We start from the raw sequence: 19008 nt of genomic DNA on the forward strand, positions 1-19008 counted from the left end.
ACTTACTGTATTTTTGGTTTCTTCTTCATCTTTCCTTCTTTCACTTGATAAAGAGAATAATTCTGAATTCAGAATGTCAGTAAAATCACAGTTGTCCCAAAGCTCAATTACATTATTTCACTTCACCATGATAATTTTAAAAAGGGTAAAGTTTCCACTAGTTTGCGTAAGGATAATTCTTTACCTCATTCCACAATTGTGATTCTTGTTCCAGCTGTAATCCTTGAGGCAATATTGGAGCACCTAAAAATAAAGTTTTGGATGATAAAGTTTTGATTTACTTTTGGATGATATTTCTCATTTTTCACTGTACATCACTACCCTCCTATTTCAACTAGATATTTCAACATCTGACTTAGTATAAAGAGACATAATTATTAAATAAACCTTAAAACATTACAAAGACATTATTCTCAAGAGTGAATTTCTTATATGTCTACACAAAAACTTGTACATGAATGCACATAGCAGCATTATTCATAATAAGCTCAGAGCAGAAACAATGCAGATGTCCATCACCTGGTAAACAGATAAACAAAATGTAGTACATCCACACAATAGAAAATTGTTGGCAATAAAAAGGAATGAACTACTGATATATGCTTCAACAGAGACGAATCTCAAACATATCATGCTAAATCAAATAAGCCAGATGCAAAGGATCAAATACTGTATGAATCCATTCATATGGAATGTCCAGAGAAGGCAAACCTATAGTGATAGAAAGACTAGTGGTTGCTTGGGGCTGATGGTAGGAATGCGGATTGACTGCAAATGGACATAACAGATATTTGGGGGGTGATGGAAAATTGTGATAGCTGCACAACTTTTTTTTTTTTTTTTTTGGTGGAGATGAAACAATACCTTATTTGTTAAGGAGGAGTAAAAGTACAAAAAGGCTTATACGACAGAACATAAAAAAGTGAGAAATCCATTGTACTTAATTCAGAACGCTTGAAGACTCATCTATGCCACTATGTATGAATAATGCAGGGGCAGAAATTTATTACAGACACATATATTTTGGTTTGGATTTAGTGCTGGACCTTGTTTGACTTAAATCTTGTAAAGAATGATATTCAACTAACTGAAATAACATTTTTCAAGTAAGACAATGCCTCCAGGGTATTGCCAGTGTGATCCTGAAACAAAATTTGGATGATGAAGAATCAGATAAAATTTATGCAAATGGTATGATGTTGTAGCACATTAACTATGATGAGTGAGGATCTTTTTTTCTTCTGCTTTTTTTCTTCCCAGTTTTATGAAGATGTAATTGACATACAGCACTGAATAAGTTTAAGGTATACAGCATAATGATTTGACTTACAGATATTGTGAAATGATTATCACAATAAATTTAGTTAATATCCATCACCTCATATAGATACCAAAAAAAAAAAACACGTTTTTTTCCTTGTGATAAGAACTCTCAGAATACACTGTCTTAACTTTCAAATATACCACAGAGCAGTGTTCACTACAGTCATCATGTTGTATGTTACAACCCTAGTGCTTACTCATCTTATAACTGGAAGTTTGTACCTTTTGATCACCTTCATCCAAACTTATCTTACCATAAATCACAAATTAATTTAAATTAAAAGACAAATGAAAACTTCCAAAATGTATGAAACATATTTAATAAAATGTGATGGTAAATATCCTTATAATATAGAACTCTTTCAAATCAATACAGAAAAGAAAACATTAATAGGCAAATGACTGCCCAACTCCTTAAGTCTACTTAAAAATCACTGAGTTGCAACATAATAAAGGCCATGTATGACAAACCCACAGCCAGCATCATTCTCAATGGTGAAAAACTAAAACCATTTCCACTAGGATCAGGAATAAGACAAGGTTGCCCACTCTCACCACTGTTATTCAACATAGGTTTGGAAGTTTTAGCCACAGCAATCAGAGAAGAAAAAGAAATAAAAGGAATCCAAATCAGAAAAGAAGTAAAGCTGTCACTGTTTGCAGATGACATGGTACTATACATAGAGAATCCTAAAGATGCTACCAGAAAACTACTAGAGCTAATCAATGAATTTGGTAAAGTAGCAGGATACAAAATTAATGCACAGTAATCTCTGGCATTCCTATACACTAATGATGAGAAATCTGAAAGAGAAATTAAGGAAACACTCCTATTTACCACTGCAACAAAAAGAATAAAATACCTAGGCTAAGGAGACAAAAGACCTGTATGCAGAACACTATAAGACACTGATGAAAGAAATTAAAGATGATACCAACAGATGGAGAGATATACCATGTTCTTGGATTGGAAGAATCAACATTGTGAAAGTGACTCTACTACCCAAAGCAATCTACAGATTCAATGCAATCTCTATGAAACTACCACTGGCATTTTTCACAGAACTAGAACAAAAAATTTCACAATTTGTATGGACACACAAAAGACCCCGAATAGCCAAAGCAATCTTGAGAAACAAAAACGAGCTGGAGGAATCAGGCTCCCTGACTTCAGACTATACTACAGAGCTACAGTAATCAAGACAGTATGATAATGGCACAAAAATAGAAATATAGGTTAATGGAATAGGCTAGAAAGCCCAGAGATAAACCCATGCACCTATGGTCACCTTATCTTTGATAAAGGAGGCAAGAACATACAATGGAGAAAAGACAGTCTCTTCAATAAGTGGTGCTGGGAAACCTGGACAGCTACATGTAAAAGAATGAAATTAGAACACTCCCTAACACTATACACAGAAATAAAAATGGATTAAAGACCTAAATGTAAGGCCAGACACTATCAAACTCTTAGAGGAAAACATAGGCAGAGCACTCTTTGACATACATCACAGCAAGATCTTTTTTGATCTACCTGCTAGAGTAATGGAAATAAAAACAAAAATAAACAAATGGCACCTAATGAAACTTAAAAGCTTTTGCACAGCAAAGGAAACCATAAACAAGACGAAAAGACAACCCTAAGCATGGGAGAAAATATTTGCAAAGGAATCAACGGGCAAAAGATTAATCTCCAAAATATATAAACAGCTCATGCAGCTCAATAAGAAAAAAACAAACAACCCAATCCAAAAATGGGCAGAAGACCTAAATAGACATTTCTCCAAAGAAGACATACAGATGGCCAAGAAGCACATGAAAAGCTGCTCAACATCACTAATTATTAGAGAAATGCAAATCAAAACTACAATGAGGTATCACCTCACACCAGTTAGAATGGGCTTCATCAGAAAATCTACAAACAACAAATGCTGGAGAGGGTGTGGCGAAAAGGGAACACTCTTGCACTGCTGGTGGGAATGTAAACTGATACAGCCACTATGGAGAACAGTATGGAGGTTCCTTAAAAAACTAAAAAGAGAATTACCATATGACGCAGCAATCCCACTACTGGGCATATACCCAGAGAAAACTGTAATTCAGAAAGACACATGCACCCCAATGTTCATTGCAGCACTATTTACAATAGCCAGGTCATGGAAGCAACCTAAATGCCCATCGACAGACGAATGGATAAAGAAGAGGTGGTACATATATACAATGGAATATTACTCAGCCATAGAAAGGAACGAAATTGGGTCATTTGTTGAGATGTGGATGGATCTAGAGACTGTCATACAGAGTGAAGTAAGTCAGAAAGAGAAAAACAAATATCGTATATTAACACATATATGTGGAACGTAGAAAATGGTACAGATGAACTGGTTTTCAAGGCAGAAATAGAGACACAGATGTAGAGAACAAACGTATGGACACCAAGCGGGCAAAGCAGCTGGGGGTGTGGTGGTGGTGGTGGGATGAATTGGGCGATTGGGATTGACATGTATACACTGATGTGTATAAAATTGATAACTAATAAGAACCTGCTGTATAAAAAAAGAGAAAACCTGTTTATTAGGTTTATAGACATGTGTGCAATTAAATAAAACAAACACTACTGTTACCTTGAAAAAAAAAATTGACCAACTCAATGAAACCTTGTGAATACAATGTTAAAAAGTATAACTATGGGGCTCCCTGGTGGCGCAGTGGTTGAGAGTCCGCCTGCCGATGCAGGGGACACGGGTTCGTGCCCCAGTCCGGGAAGATCCCACATGCCACGGAGCGGCTGGGCCCGTGAGCCATGGCCGCTAAGCCTGCTTGTCTGGAGCCTGTGCTCCGCAACGGGAGAGGCTACAACAGTGGGAGGCCCATGTACCGCAAAAAAAAAAAAAAAAAAAAAAGTATAACTATGAATCATAAAATTTTAATTTAGTATGAAAAGATAAGAATGGAAAATTATATTGAAGCTATGTGGAACTATGTTTATAGACAACAGGAAGAGAAAATAAAAATGTAAATATTGCTTGATAGGATAATGAGATTAGAGGTGGTCTTTTAAATTTTTCATTGTTATGCTAATATAATACCTTTATAAAAACTAAAAATCGTCAAACAACACATTTTTTAAAAATTGTGGTAAAATATACAAAACAAAATTTATCATTTTAACCATTTTAAAGTGGACAGTTCAGTGATATTAAGTCAACAAATTTTTAAAACTTTCAGATGGCACCTGAATAAAAGATGTGTTGTCCATTGGTGATTTTAACGTATCTGGAATAGAACTAAAGTCACCACAAAACTTTTTCTGGGAAATTGGCAGATCATAAACATAAAAAATTTATTTTGCTTTATATTAAACCTTATCATTTTACTGCTTCAAAATTCAAATTTACTCACAAGAAAGAGTCAGTTTCATATTAGATTTGTTTTCACAAATGCTGCTCCTGCTATTCATTCTTATCACCAGAAAAAAAAAGACTATTTGTGACTAATGATAATATGCTCCAGAAAATAAAGAGTTAAGGTCTCTTAGAAACAATACAAATGTTATCAGTAGAAGTAAATTATAGCAAATTTATACATTCAGGAGAATGTGAAACTTATACCACTGATTGTTAAAGGGTTTTAAGAGCTTTTTATTACATTTGGTAACAAAATTATAGGCTTAGTTGTAAAATCCAGGGTTAACTAACATTGGGAAAATTAACTATACATTACAGTAAACATTTAGAAAATGTTTTTCTAAAATGTTCAATCTAGGTCAATAAAATTGTCTGTAGAAGTAAAAATAATAATAAAATAAAATAAAATAAAATGTATCATGTCCTTTAACCTTCATACCAACCTTTTAAGTTAGCTATTCTACTTATTCCCATTTTAAGATGAGGAAATTGAAGGAAGGAAAGATTAAGTAATTTGTCTCAGGTCACCAAAATATATACATGGCAGAAGCAGATTTCAAACCAGACTCCAAATCCTGACAGATTTTTTTTTTCTAATTCTACCACTTTTCAGATGTCTTGCCTTGAGTGCACAAACATTTGTGCTAGTATTTAATCTATGTTCTAATAATAGTAATAGTATTTCGCTACATTTTCTGTACCCAGCATTAGAAGTAACTTACAGGGGTCATGTAGTCCATAGTAGAGAGTTGATCTGTTTGAATCCCCTTTCATGGGACAGCTATTCAAGGTGGACAAATGAACTTACACACTTCTCAATTAAATATTTCCCACCCTAGCACAAATGTATATCCCAAAGTCACTGTTGTCTGGTGGATATTACTCTGAGCTGATTCTGTTTTCAGGAGGGGATAAAGCTGTGCTTCTCAAATTTTCATGCAAAACACCTGGTGATCTTACTTAAATGAGCTTCTGATTCAGTCATTCGGGGACAGGCCCAAGAGTCTGCATTTCTAGCAAGCTTCCCGGTGATACTGATGCTGCTGGTCCATAAATAACTGTGAATAGCCAGGGGGAGTGAGCACCGCATTGTAGAAAGAAACAGAGGATGCCTCTTATTTGACAGAACTAGGGAGCTCAAATAAACATTTTAGGTGTAACCTTTTTAACAAGTCTGAATATTTCCAAAAGGGGTATATGAATGTTGTCATGAAAAAAAATCTAAAATCCATAGGCCCATTCCTTGCAGCTTGGATGCATCTGTTTTTACTAAGAGTGCACAGCTTTGAAAAATAGGAAGGTAAAAGAAAGAGGAATGGAGGGAGAGAGCAGTATTTGATTGAAGAGAACCAGAGTCAAGTATGATGCAGGGAAATGCACAAGGAATTCCACGTGTTGGATTCAGTCTTCACCTGCCTGTACTTCTGATTTCTCCACTCAAGATACCATGGTTAATCTCTGTTTGACAGGTCATTCCTGTTTAAAGAATACAGTTTCCTATTATTTCTTCTCCTGACCAACCCCCATCCTCCAGTAAAAGTGGAAGCTCTCCCTCCCTACTGCCTTACCAAGAGCATGGAGAGTTTGCCTCCTTCCATGTCCCCAAGCTTGCATGGGCCACACCAAAATTGCCATTATGTATAACCTAGTCCCAAGCACTTATATAATCGAAAGGGGGTACTTTGGGGCTCTTACACGAAACACAGTCTCAGGGTAAAAAGGTTAGAGAAGCCAAAATTTCAAAATGTTTATCTATAATTTATAGAAAACCATTAACATCCTATGACTGAATCCAAACATAAGGGAAAAAATTTCCCCCTTTGTCTATTTGTTAACTGAAGTTGATGTGATTTACCTCTCAAGATACCCCATGTGGGCTTTATACTCATCAAATAGCCGTACTAGATACTTTCGCAAGTATTGTCAGGGACGGTGCCGCTGTCATCTACAGCCTAAAAACTGCACTGTTTTTGATCAATCAGTTTCAAGTTCAGTGAAATCTTTAGTCTTATACTGTACAATCTAACTAATGCAAATAATATGGAGAGACAACTTGTGATCTGTAAATATACCATGTGTAAGAGAAAGAAAAACAGACTTGATTATTCTAAAAGTGGTATCAATTTTCTTTTCTCATTGCTAGTATTTAGTGTAGTGTTTGGAAGTCAGAAACTGTTACTGAATTTTAAGAATTTTAGTTTTAATTAAAATTTTAATTAAATTTTAAATTTAATTTTAAGAATTATTCCATGAATAAGGGCCTGAGTAGGAAAAGACACTTCTTAATTTAGTCTTGGGCACTTGATCACTTATTGTCAGGGGCCACATGAAGTGACAGTTTGTTGCAGATATACAAATGTGCCCCTCTTTCAGGAAATGTCCTTCTATATTTTAATGTTCTCTGAATAGTAAACCATTTCCAGCCACCGAATCTGTGGCTGGTCCTTTATCTTCCCATTGCTATTTTATGCTCTGCTAACTCATTTTTGCCAAGGATGTTGCACTTATTGACATGCTTTTTTTTTCCTCTGGCATTGTGGCATTTGCTTTGTTGTTTTTCAATACATCCACTTGCGTGTTGTGTAATGATTAATCTTGGTAGATTATCTCCCAGTTTTGCTTATGTATGTCATGCTTCCCCTCCAGTGCTATCTTTAGGGTCTCAGGACTAGGGCAGATCAGACTAGGAAAAATTCACCCTCTTCCCTCCCCGTCACATTTTTAGAGAGATAAAATTAAGTTTTTGGTATCAAGAGCAGATCTGAAGGGGAAAGAAGACAGAAAAGGGTAGTCTATGGGGTCTCTGTGTAGGGAAAGAGGTATCTCATCCCTTTGCTTGAGAAATATTGGGGATATTTATGAAATGATCGGTCAACCACCAGATACGCTCTTTTGAAAATAAAAGCCAAGACTTGCCTTTTTAAGAAATCAGCTGCTGCTCTCTATAGTTTCTGCTCAATCACCAGAAGACCGAAAACTCCCCTGCCTCCCCACCAAAAAGAAGTTACCTCCCACTGATGCAAAAATCACTGCAAGCATATGGTACGTAACATCATGGAAAGTACATGTGCTTTACAGAGGAAAAAAATTAAACTATGATTATCTGCTTCCTCAATAAGGTAAATAAAAATTACCAAACTAATTTTACCAATAAAAGATTAATATTACTTTGCATAAGTCATGCTGTAGCACTGCTGAATATGTGATGGAGAAGGTTTAGGTCTCCTAGCTTCTGACTGCTTAGATTTCATAGCCAAATTACCTTGCTTTTCAAGCACAGGTGTTCCCACCTCCCTACATCTCCAGTTCCTTAAGGAAAGGGGGAAAACAATGACAGAAAAAAAAAAAATTAGGAAAAGAATAATAGTTTCAGTTCCCCCACCTCTTCCTGAAGGCTGGGCTACGTGCTAAGAAAGGTCCCTACAGTTATGGTTTCAAGTCCCTAACGTTCTGAGCAATGATGAAACAGTCAGCCCTCCTTTATCCTACTGACAGGAAGGAGAGCAGAGGGAAACTAAGAGGACCTGCTGAGAAGCTAGAAAATTCATGATCTTAGTAGGTCAGTGGCTGGCACTGGAGGGGCTCTGGCTCAGAGCTGGGAGATGAGGGATGGTCTCCTCAAGGTACCTGGAAAGGTAACCTTAAGGGAACAGGGAAGTGATCTCTCCACTGGAACAAGTTGCACCTGCTCTACACTGTCTCCCAAGCTTCAGACCCCCCTTCCTGACCTTGCTTTTGCTTTTCCCACACCTTTCCTCTAAGCAAAGCTCAGGAAGTCCCTACTGTTATCAAACCACAACTGCCTTCACTGGCTTTAGCTGTAGCACTGACTGAAAGCCCGGCTTGCACATTTGCTTCTCCAACTCCGCATTGTAAGAAGGTCTCTATTCCTTTTCCTGATCTGGTCCCTGAAAACCTATGAGGCACAGAGCTGACTCTTTCCCCATCTATCCGGCCAGAACGGGGCATGTTATTGCTCGGGATTATCTGAACAGACAGGAGCTCACTCACCAAGGAAGTTGAGCACTTTGCAAGTTGACCTCGCATCAGCAGGGGAAGTATCAAACCTACTCTAGTTTTGCTTCACTGTCAATCCCTCCAGTGATTGCAGTCAAAGGAAGAGCATTTTCATTTTCACTGTTTTAACTCCCATTACCCGAGGGAGCCCTACAAGTTTCCACCGACCTCAGGCTGCCCGGCCTGGGGATTTAGGCCAGGCCCAGTTCCGCGCTCGAGCCCGGACACTGGCACCTGCGCCGCTGGCTGCCCTGGGGCGCCGACCCGCTCCTGTGATTAAGAGCGAGAACCTGGAGAGCCCTGCGGCACGAGGGGGTGGCAAATCTCAGAAGCCAAGAGAAGAGGCAAGAAAGGGAGGGAAGAGAGCGCGGCGATCACAGCGGGGAGGAGCGGCGCGGGACCAGGCGGTGGCGCGGGTGCCCTGGGAGGCACGGGGTCGGCTTACCTCCGCAGGTGTCCGCGCAACAAGACAGCAGTAGTAGCAGGAGGAGCGGGGACGCAGCGGCCACCTGACCGGGGGGCGGCCCGGGGCGGCGGCTCGCGGCTCGCAGCATCCCGGGACCCTGCATGGCACCGGCCCGCGCTCCAAGCGATGCTCTGGCTGAGCCTCTGCGTCCCTGGCGCGCTGTTCGCCCAGTTCGGCCGCCAGACCGACCCACCCGCGCTCTGCCAACTTTTAAATCTCGCGGACACGTGGGCTGAGGCGGCGAGGTCCCCGCGCGCGTCACCTCCCCGCCCCCGGCCTCCCTCGCGTCACTCCCAACCCGCTGCCGGCTCCCGCGCCCCCTTCACAAGTTTCTGATTCAGAGTACCACTCATTTTCGTCGCCCCCGCCCTAGGGTCTCTGGGATAGAGGAGAATGGAATTAAAACGAGGCGAGTCTCTTCCCTTCTTTGGAAGCAATGAATGGGAGCTGGAGGGAAATGGCAAGCCAGGCAGCCCGAAGAGGCTGGGATGCCGGTTTTTACGCCGGACGGTGGCGATGCTCTGCCTGGGACACCCCTTATGCACCTTCCCCGGGAAGCCTTCTCTGCCTCTCCCTCCTGTCCTAGCGCTCCAGTCACCACCTCGGTGCAAGCACCTCTGTTCTGTCCCCTTGCTCATCCTCAGCTCCTGGCCCAACGCCCAGGGCATGTTAGAGCAACACAGGTTCATGGTGGTGGTGTTCCCCAAATTCCTACCTGGTCTGAGACCTTTTAGGGAAAAGCAGTTGTCTGTTAAAGACGGTTAAGAAGAAAGGGCTGCTGAGGCTTGCCCACACCACATTTCTAACAGTTCTAGAAGGTCTCTGGCTGTCCTGTGGAATTCCAGTCCTAAGGTACCTCCCTTTCGTATGCATTTCTCCTGCTGTCACTCCCTAGCTGTTGCATTCTGATTTCCAGAGTGACCTGACTTCTGCTATCCCTCTCCATACTTTCCTTCTTAAGCGGAAACATCCACGAAGCAGCCTCCTCCAGGGCACCAGCTGATACAGTTTTAATTTCCTTCTCCAGAAAGATGGAAGACTGATCTTGTTTGACCTCCTTTTGAAAGGAACGCTGAGGAGAGGGTAGAAAAGGAAGTACATTAACATTTCTTAAGGGACATCTTTATGTCACGCACTTTCCCGTGCTATTTCATTTAAAATGCACAGCACCTCTGGGATATGAAAGTATTATGATTCTCATTTGATGATGCTTAGAGATATTAAACAATCTAAGGGTATCAGCATGTGAGGGAGCCGCTGGCCATTCTACTCTCTGAAGGTGCTTCTCCTCTAAATCAGGGATTTTAATGTATCAGAACATGCACTGTGCAACCCACCATATGCAAGACATGTCCTTAAGAATACAACATTTAGTAATCTTCCTAAAGGAAATCACAATTTAATAAAGGACCCCAAACCCACACTCAAATAGCTGTATTACAAGGCCCATTGGGATGGTGCTCTGGCAGAAATACAGAGAGGCAAGAGAATAACCCTGATAGATAAAGTGAAAAAAAGAATGCCTAACCACTTTAAAGTTCCTTGTACCCATGAAGCATGTGAACAAGGCCAGATTATAGAGTCTGGTCCAGGTTCAAAGATGGATGAGAATAGATTTGAGTCAAGACTGTGTGTACCTTGATTTATCCCCAAAGTAGTAAAAAAGTAGTGCAAAGACTGTAAATGAAATAAGGATGTTGGCCGGGGGAAGAAGGCTCTGGTTTCCCATTGCCTTCTTTTGTCCCCTGGAGGCGCAGTGAAAGATCACTAGTCTCAGCCACTTGTGTGGGGTGAGCTGTCAGTGAGAGCAGAAAAACCTGAAAATAGTGGGCTTGATGCTTTTTATACCCCCAGCAGGTCAGGAAAGGAAATGACTTGTGTATTACAAGGTTTTTTCCTGAATGAATCAGGCTGCTCCGGATGTTCCTGTACATGGCCCTTAGCACACATATGTAAGAGTTTTCTGAGTTATATACCTAGGAATAGAGTTATTAGGTCATAGGGATATCTAGTTAAACACTGGATTGTTTTCCAATATGTTGTATCAATTTACACTTCACTAGCAGTGCATGAAGTTTCCATTGCCGCACATCCTTGCAAAAACCTTTGCCACCCTGGTGAGTGTGGTATCTCACTGTGGATTTAATTTGCAACTCCCACTACTAATGAGGATGAGTATCTTTTCACAAATGTATTGGCCATTATTGTTTTCTCTTCAGTGAAATGTCCATTTATCTCTGTTGCCCATTCTTCCCCTTTGGGTTGTTAGTTTTTTTCTTACCCATTATAGAAATGCTTTATGCATCTGGAGCTTTTGTTGGTTAACTGTGTGGCAACTATTTCCTCCCTATATGTGGCTTTTCCTTTTACTCACTGTATATGAGTTGTTATTTTGAAGAAATGCTTAAGAAAAGACTTGCAGACAAATGGTCGTGCTATTGTGTGACTTGGATGATAAGAGAAGATGGATGAGGGAAAGAGGGAAAATAGATACTTTATTTACCTAGGAGCTAAGTGGGGCGGGGGTGGGGTGTGGAATTCCACAAATATCTAAATGGGAAGAAGCTGATTCCCAAGGTTCCCTTTTGTCCAAATATTCCAAAGAAGCAAGATCCCAGATCTCTACAGTGGAGGCTTAACAATTTAGTTAGGAATATTCCAATCTGTATTTAGTTCACATTCATCTAACATGAGCTTATACATCAGTATCTACCACCAGGTATAGTGCAGCATCTAATGCATTCCTACTTACTCTGTTCAAGACTGCAAGTTTGATTCTTGGTACCATACTGATTCCTCTCACCTATTTATCTCTTGCAAATTGGCAACTGGACTGTGCTTTCTGTTTACAACCTGTAAGAATGAGGCTAAATTAAATCATGGACCTACAGATTAGTGAGACCTGCTAGCTTGTGACAGGGGTATCTAGAAAAGTCATCATGGAGAGCATTAGGAAGGGGGGGATGGTTGAATGTCAGGAGAATGGGAGAGTCAGCAACAGATGGAAACTCAGACAGGCAGTAGTTGGCAATAGCTAAGTCTAGTAAAGTCTAATAAAGAGACCCCGCTTTAGGAGCTGAGAGTAGGGGCAAGATCTGGAAGATTTAGGAGTTCTAGGCAAGATAGCCATGCATTCCTTCAAATATTAATTGAGCACCTTCTAGGTTCCATTCTAGAAGCTTGGGATACAGCAGAGACCAAGTCAGTTAAGGTCTCTGCCTTCATGGGGTTGACAGGTTTTCAAGGAGAGGTAGATAATAAGCAAGGAAAGAAAACAGAAAAATTTCAGATAGTAGTAAATGCTATAGAGAAAACAGGGTAATGAAATGATAGAAGGTGACTGGGAGTTGGGGGAAAGATACTTGACACAGGATTATCTAGGGTTGCCTCTCTGAGGGGATGATATGAGAGGCCTGAAAGATAAGAAGAAACCAGAAAGATCTGTGAAAAAAGAGCCTCAGGCAATGGGACCATCAAGTGCAAAGGCCCTGGGGCAGGAACTGAAAGAAATGCCAAGCCTGAAGTTTCCAGGAGCAGAAGGAAGCCAGTGTAACTGGCACAGAACTGGTACAGAGTGAGAAAGTGGAATATGCGGAGCTGATGCTGGGAAGTAGGCAGGGTGGGGTCCTGATCATTGAAAGGTCTTAGAGACCATGGGAAGGAGTTCAATTTTTTTCTCTAAGTAAAATGGGAAGTCTTTGAAGGATTTTAAGTAGAAGAGTGAGATGATTCGATTTACATTTGCAAAACATCACCCTGGCTTCAGTGGAGAACAGACTGTGGAGGACCCCAGTAGAAGCAGGGAGAACATGGTAGAAGTCCACACCACAGCCATAAAACTGGAGGAAGTACTGATGCATGCTACAACATGGATGAACCTTGAGAACATTATGCCAAGTGAAAGAAGTCAGACACAGAAGGTTTCAAATGGCATGATCCCATTTATACGTAATATGCAGAAGAGGCAACTCCATACAGACAGAAAATAGATCAGTAGTTTCCAGGGGCTGGGAAGAAAGAAGAGTGACTGCTAATAAGAATAGAGGATTCTTTTTAGGGGCATTCCTTTTAGGGTGATAAAAAGTGTGCTGGAATTAGACAGTGATGATGTGAATATACTAAAAATCATTGAAGTGTACACTTTAAAAGGATAAATTTTATGGTATGTTAATCACATCTCAATTTAAAGAAAAAAAGAAAGAAGTTCAGGCCAGATACGATGATGATGACCTGTGGGAGAGGATGGTGGCAGCCTCTGCAATTTAGCACAAGAAAAATTTGTCTATTTTTGGCATTAAATATCCAAATTTTGTTATTTAACAAATAACAGCACAAAATAACAAATTTTGTTATTTAACAAATAACAGTCCTGGATGTTCTTGGTAACTATGAAATCCTCCTCTAGAACTTTGTGAAGGCATTCACCTAAGACATGTCTGTATCAATGACATGTCTGTATCATGCTATAGTCATTAAACTAATTTTTTCAGGGCAGAAAATATATACTTCATAAAACCCAGATGGAGAATGTTGGTCTTAATAGTCACTTTGATATAACTGTTATTTATGAATAGCATCATTATATAAATAATGGCAAGTGGATTTTGTGATGACCTGTTCTAAACGGTTTATAGGACACTCACTCATTCAGGAAACATTTATTAAGCCAGTGTCACCTGTAAGATTTATAGACTAACAAGATGCTGAAAACTCTGCGTCTTGTTTTATCTTTTCTAAGACCACCTGTACCTTGTCATGCATCTTCCCAATTTTCTGTTACTTACTGCTTAAGTTCATGCAGGATGATCCACTTAGAAATACCACCCTAATATCAAATTTGAAATTTAGAGAAAAGTTTTTGCTTAAGGGTGTCTAATACTGAAGAGTAAAGTTCTGTTGAGATTATGGAAGTGAAAAGCAAACTGCTCCAAAGACTCAGTTTAGCCTTTGGTCTCTAAATAGAATTCAGGGGAGAAGCCAACTGTGGGGTTACAGAGCACAGGTTCAAGGCTAGAGGGCCATTTGTGGCAATTACAAGAAAATGACCAAATGATTGGGGGTCTATTTACTTCTGAAGATGGGTATGTATTATTTAGTGACAAGGATACTTTTCAGCTCTTTCCACAAACAACTTTGGCATCTGGATGAAACTCCCAGTTTATAACTTGAGTTTGCCTTCTCTTTGAACAATAGTATTTCATACATTTTATAATAACTCCAATAATCCTAACTTTTCCTTTTCCCATCTGTGTCTTCAAACTAGGTAGATATCGACCTCTCTGCTTCCAGGAAAATCTCTCGACTCAGAAAGACTTTTGGATGAACTACAGTGTACTGAGAAATCAACGCAGGAAAAACACTCTTCTAAGAGACAAGAAAAGAATAATTAATACAAGAAATGGAGGACCACAGACCAAATACATCTACATTTCTTAAGGCTTTCTGTTGTAGGATAATTAACTTTGCCCTGATAATGATGTAGCAGCTCACAAAATTTAAGAAATGCAACATCATCCTTTACAGGAGAGGGAAACTCTTCTTATTTTCTCTAATTATTTGATAAAATTTATTTTAAACAGTTTACAGGAATAAAAGTCCTTCCGCTTGAGGTTGTTTTTCAGGTTCATCCGATGCACATAGTGAGTGAGATGTGGGCTAATGGTGAATAAAAGATTTGTATGTTCAAGAGACATTCTTGCTAATGTCTTTGCACAAGGATCTAGCTTTCATCTCTTCAATCTCTTGCATTCAGGAGGAGCTGTGGGTGGAGAAACTGTTGGTGAATTCTCTAAGTACAGGCCAGAGAAGGTTGCCATGCAGCCTGAAAGCAGCATAGATTTATTGCAGAGAGACTTTAGAGATAAATTCCTTTTGAGAAAAGTAATAAGAGAATTTCTTAAAAAGCAAAAAGTCAATAACTTTTTGCAGTTACACTGGTGCCCACAAGGCTAGATTTTCACATGATAGATGTTCTGAGGGTAAAGCCATTATAGAAATGCAGCACTGTTATTACTAATTTGAAACATGACGTTAAAAAAAATTCCAATCCGTTGAAGGCAGAACCTTTCTCTGTTCCTTAAACTGCAATTAAAATATTTATACACACTAATGAAAGATTTATTAGATTTTCTTGACATGCTTATGAATCACATCTTGGCAAAGCTGGCAGCAAAACAGATATTTCCAGACACAGGAAGTTTTATAAAAATGGAACCTAAAATTAAATGACAGTTAAAAAATACAAGGATAAAGTAAATTTTATTATTTCTACACAATAAGTTGTACAACAATTTTTTATCACTAGACTGGTTTTTCAATCTATTTAAAAATGAGTCAAAACAATTATATTTTCTAAAGACATCTGTATTTATGAAAAAATATGTAATTTCTTTACACAGGTGTGTTAAAATAAAATTTTTTACTGCATTTGGTCAAAGGTAATTGAAAGAAAGGAAAAGAAAATTGATATTATTTGATCTTTTAAAAAATGCTAAAATAAAATAATCAAAAGAGACCTGGAATGAGTTTCTGAATATAAAAATAAGCACCATTTCAGTTAGTATCATAAAAGGAGTAACGACTACTCATTTTATCTCTAGTGTCTCAAATACTTTTAGCTCTGATTTTTTAAGTGGGCCATAACAGATAACTTGAGTTTGCTCAATGTATATGGATGTATGTCATGTTGTATATGGATGTATGTCATGTTGCTCTAAATTAAATACTAGAAATTTAAGACATTTCTGAGAAGAATAATATTAGTCAATGTTGAGTAGTTCATTCTCTTTGTTCATCTATGAAGCGATCAAATCCCTTTTTCTCAAAAATTAATCACAGGTCCTTTTTTATGTTTTCACCCATTAGTACATATGTAAGCTACTTTCAATCTTGAGTTTCAACCCTGATTTCAGAGTTTTTAAACAGCTTAAAGGGAAAAAGCAGAAGTAGGCAAAATAATAGATTTACTTCTTAGAGAAAACTGAAAAATAAAATTAAGGCAATCATTGCCTTAATTCAGTGTGTTTCCAAGCAGATCAACCCTGATATTCTCATCATGACATCCATATGTTTAATGGTTTAACTACCACTTGATTTGTGGCAATTGTAGTTGATCAATAAAAATAATTTGAGCTTCTTTTTCTCATCCTTCTATCCTCCTGTACTTTTATTCTCTTTAAAAATATACCAAAGAATTGCCTTCAACTCCTTTCCTATCCTACCACATTATACTCTATCATATAATAGAGACCTTCAGGAATGTTGAGTAAATTCTATATTGGGCAAAGCACTCAAGGCAAATATGTTACATAATTGATGATGTCTCCCTTCCCTGATCCCTGGATAGTAAATAGCACCCTCTTCCTCTCAGTACTTCCCGTCTCCTTTACACACCTTTTTCTCCTTAACACTTATTACCACCTGACATCATACTAGATACTTCTATCTATAGAGTTGTTGGTTTGTTTTTTTATTTGTCTCCCTTTGCTAGGAGAATACCAACTCAGGTTTTTAATCCTTTTAAAAACACTTATGGTCACTTTCATATTGTTCTATAACTCAAGTTCTCGGTGTTAAGAGTACTTGGCATGCAATAAGCACAAAAATATATATACATGAATAAGGAAAATAAAAAACTGATCTATAAAACTTTCATTTATAATAGTGTACAACCTTTAAGCATATATCTACTGTATAAATGGTGATACACCCTATAACTATATTGGAATGATAAAGCGATCTTTCGTTGTCCTGGGTTCTGTTTCCTATTCTGACCTAGTGAGTGTGGGAGACTTGAGAAGATGGAATTTATAAAGAAAAGAGTCAATCAGCATATGGTAGAAAATAAACATAAATATAGAAATGCTGTTAGACACTGGGATTATGTAACCAGGAGAGCAAGAATTCTTGGAGGCAGTATGATCTCATGATTGAGAACTTGAGCAGAGGACCTAGACAATCTAGCTCTTGATTCAGAGCAGCACCACCTACTGGCAGCAAGACGTTGCAATACTCATTGACCTTTGAAAGATCCAGTTTTGATTATCTGTAAACTAAGAGTGCATAAATTTTTTTTGCCTGCATAACATCCCTTCCTTTTTCTGTAAGAATCTCACATGATTCAAGGATTGATCCCTGAATTTGCCTCAGAGCTATAGCAAAGGCTTTCTCTTTCTCTGTGAGTCTGACATACATGGACCATGTGGGTTACCACATGCAGAGAGGCTGTCTTGGAATGATACCAAGTAGCCATGAGAAATGGAGAGACAGAGAAAGAGAGACAGATGGAAATTGTTATATATGCTGACATCTGGCCAGGCCTGAAGCCCGGTCATCCTCTGATGTTCAGAGTTAAGTAAATCAAAAATTTCCATTTCTCTTTTAAGTTGGGATTCTTACATTTGCAACAGTGACCGGCACGAAATAAGTGCACAGTAAGTTTTACTATGCTGGTGATGACTAACAAGTAGATGAGGAAGAGAAATCATTAAATAGAAGAGAGGGTTTTGAAAACTTCTTCTAAAGTTTTACTCCACTTTTGTGTATTTCATAATGAAGACTGTCAATGCCGAGAATAGGAAGAACAGACACAAGGAGGAGGAGAATTCATTTACTTCCATGAAACTTTCAAGATTTAGACCCACCAATTTTTCAGGAAGGCAGAAGGAGGAGATGGGACAAATGACTACAACGGTCTTTTACCATCCAGACCTCTTCCTAAACACACAGCCCAAGCTCTCATAAAGTTTATAAACTTTTTATTTTGAAATAATTATAGATTCACAAGAAGTTGCCAAACAATTTACAGAGAAGTCCTATGTGTTCTTTGCTTATTTTCTCCCAAAGGTAACTTCTTGTATAATTATAGAACAATATCAAAATCAGGAAAGTGACATTGGTACAATCCATAGAGCTTATTCAGATTTCACCAGTTTTACGTGTACTTGTGTGTGTGTGTGTGTGTGTGTGTGTGTGTGTGCAGTTCTATGTAATTTGTGGTTCTATGCAAATCTGTGCAATTTATGAATTGCACAGATTCTTATAACCACCATCACAATCAAGACACAGAGCAATTCCATCACCACAAAGCTCCCTTGTACTACCCTTTTTTAGCCATACTCACCCCTTCTCCTCACCCCTAACTCCAGCAGCCACCTGCTTTTCCTTTGTTATTTTAAGAATGTTACATAAATGGAATCATATACTATGTTACCTTTGGAGAATGTCTTCCTCCCCACACTCAGCATAATTCCCTTGGGATCCATTTAAATTGTTATATATTACCAGGAGGTTGTTCCTTTTTATTATATTACATTTAACCATCCACCTACAGAAGGGCATCCAGTTTGGGGCTACTGTGAATAAAGCTGCTGTGAACATTTGTGTACAGTTTTTGTGTTGACATAAGTTTTCACTTCCGTGAGATAAATGCCCTAGAGTGCGATTGCTGGGTCATATGGTAAGTGCTTATTTAATTTTATAAGAGATTGACCAACTATTTTCCAGAGTAGCAGTGCCATATTACTTTCCCATCAGCAAAGAGTGATCCAGTTTCTCTGTATCCTTTCCAGCATTTGATGTTATTGTTATTTTTATCTCAGCCATTCTGATGGGTGTATAGTGATATCTTGCTGTGGGCTTAATTTGCACTTTCCTAATAGCCATTGATGTTGTGCATCTTTTCATTTGCTTGTTTGCCATCTGTATGTTCTCTTCAGTGAAATGTGTGCTAATGTCTTCTGCCCATTTTCTAATTAGATTGAGTTTTGAGAGCTCTTTCTGTATTCTAGATACAAG

The 19008-nt window shown here is 38.7% G+C and overlaps 1 protein-coding gene across 2 annotated transcripts in view; it reads right to left on the reverse strand.

Moving 5' to 3' along the window:
• NMU (neuromedin U) overlaps positions 1–670 on the reverse strand; it is a 30560-nt gene extending 29890 nt beyond the window's left edge. The window contains exon 1 of one of the 2 annotated variants that reach the window (XM_022563915.3): positions 185–670. The gene's annotated coding sequence lies outside the window, so the exon portion shown is untranslated. The remainder of the gene's footprint in view (positions 1–184) is intronic. The other variant, XM_022563906.3, reaches the window with a different exon arrangement.
• Between the last annotated feature and the right edge of the window lie 18338 nt (positions 671–19008).

The sequence above is a fragment of the Delphinapterus leucas genome, chromosome 5 (assembly GCF_059928025.1).
Source record: "Delphinapterus leucas isolate spDelLeu-1000000601 "Yukka" chromosome 5, BTC_Dleu_Yukka2, whole genome shotgun sequence".
Lineage (NCBI taxonomy): Eukaryota > Metazoa > Chordata > Mammalia > Artiodactyla > Monodontidae > Delphinapterus > Delphinapterus leucas.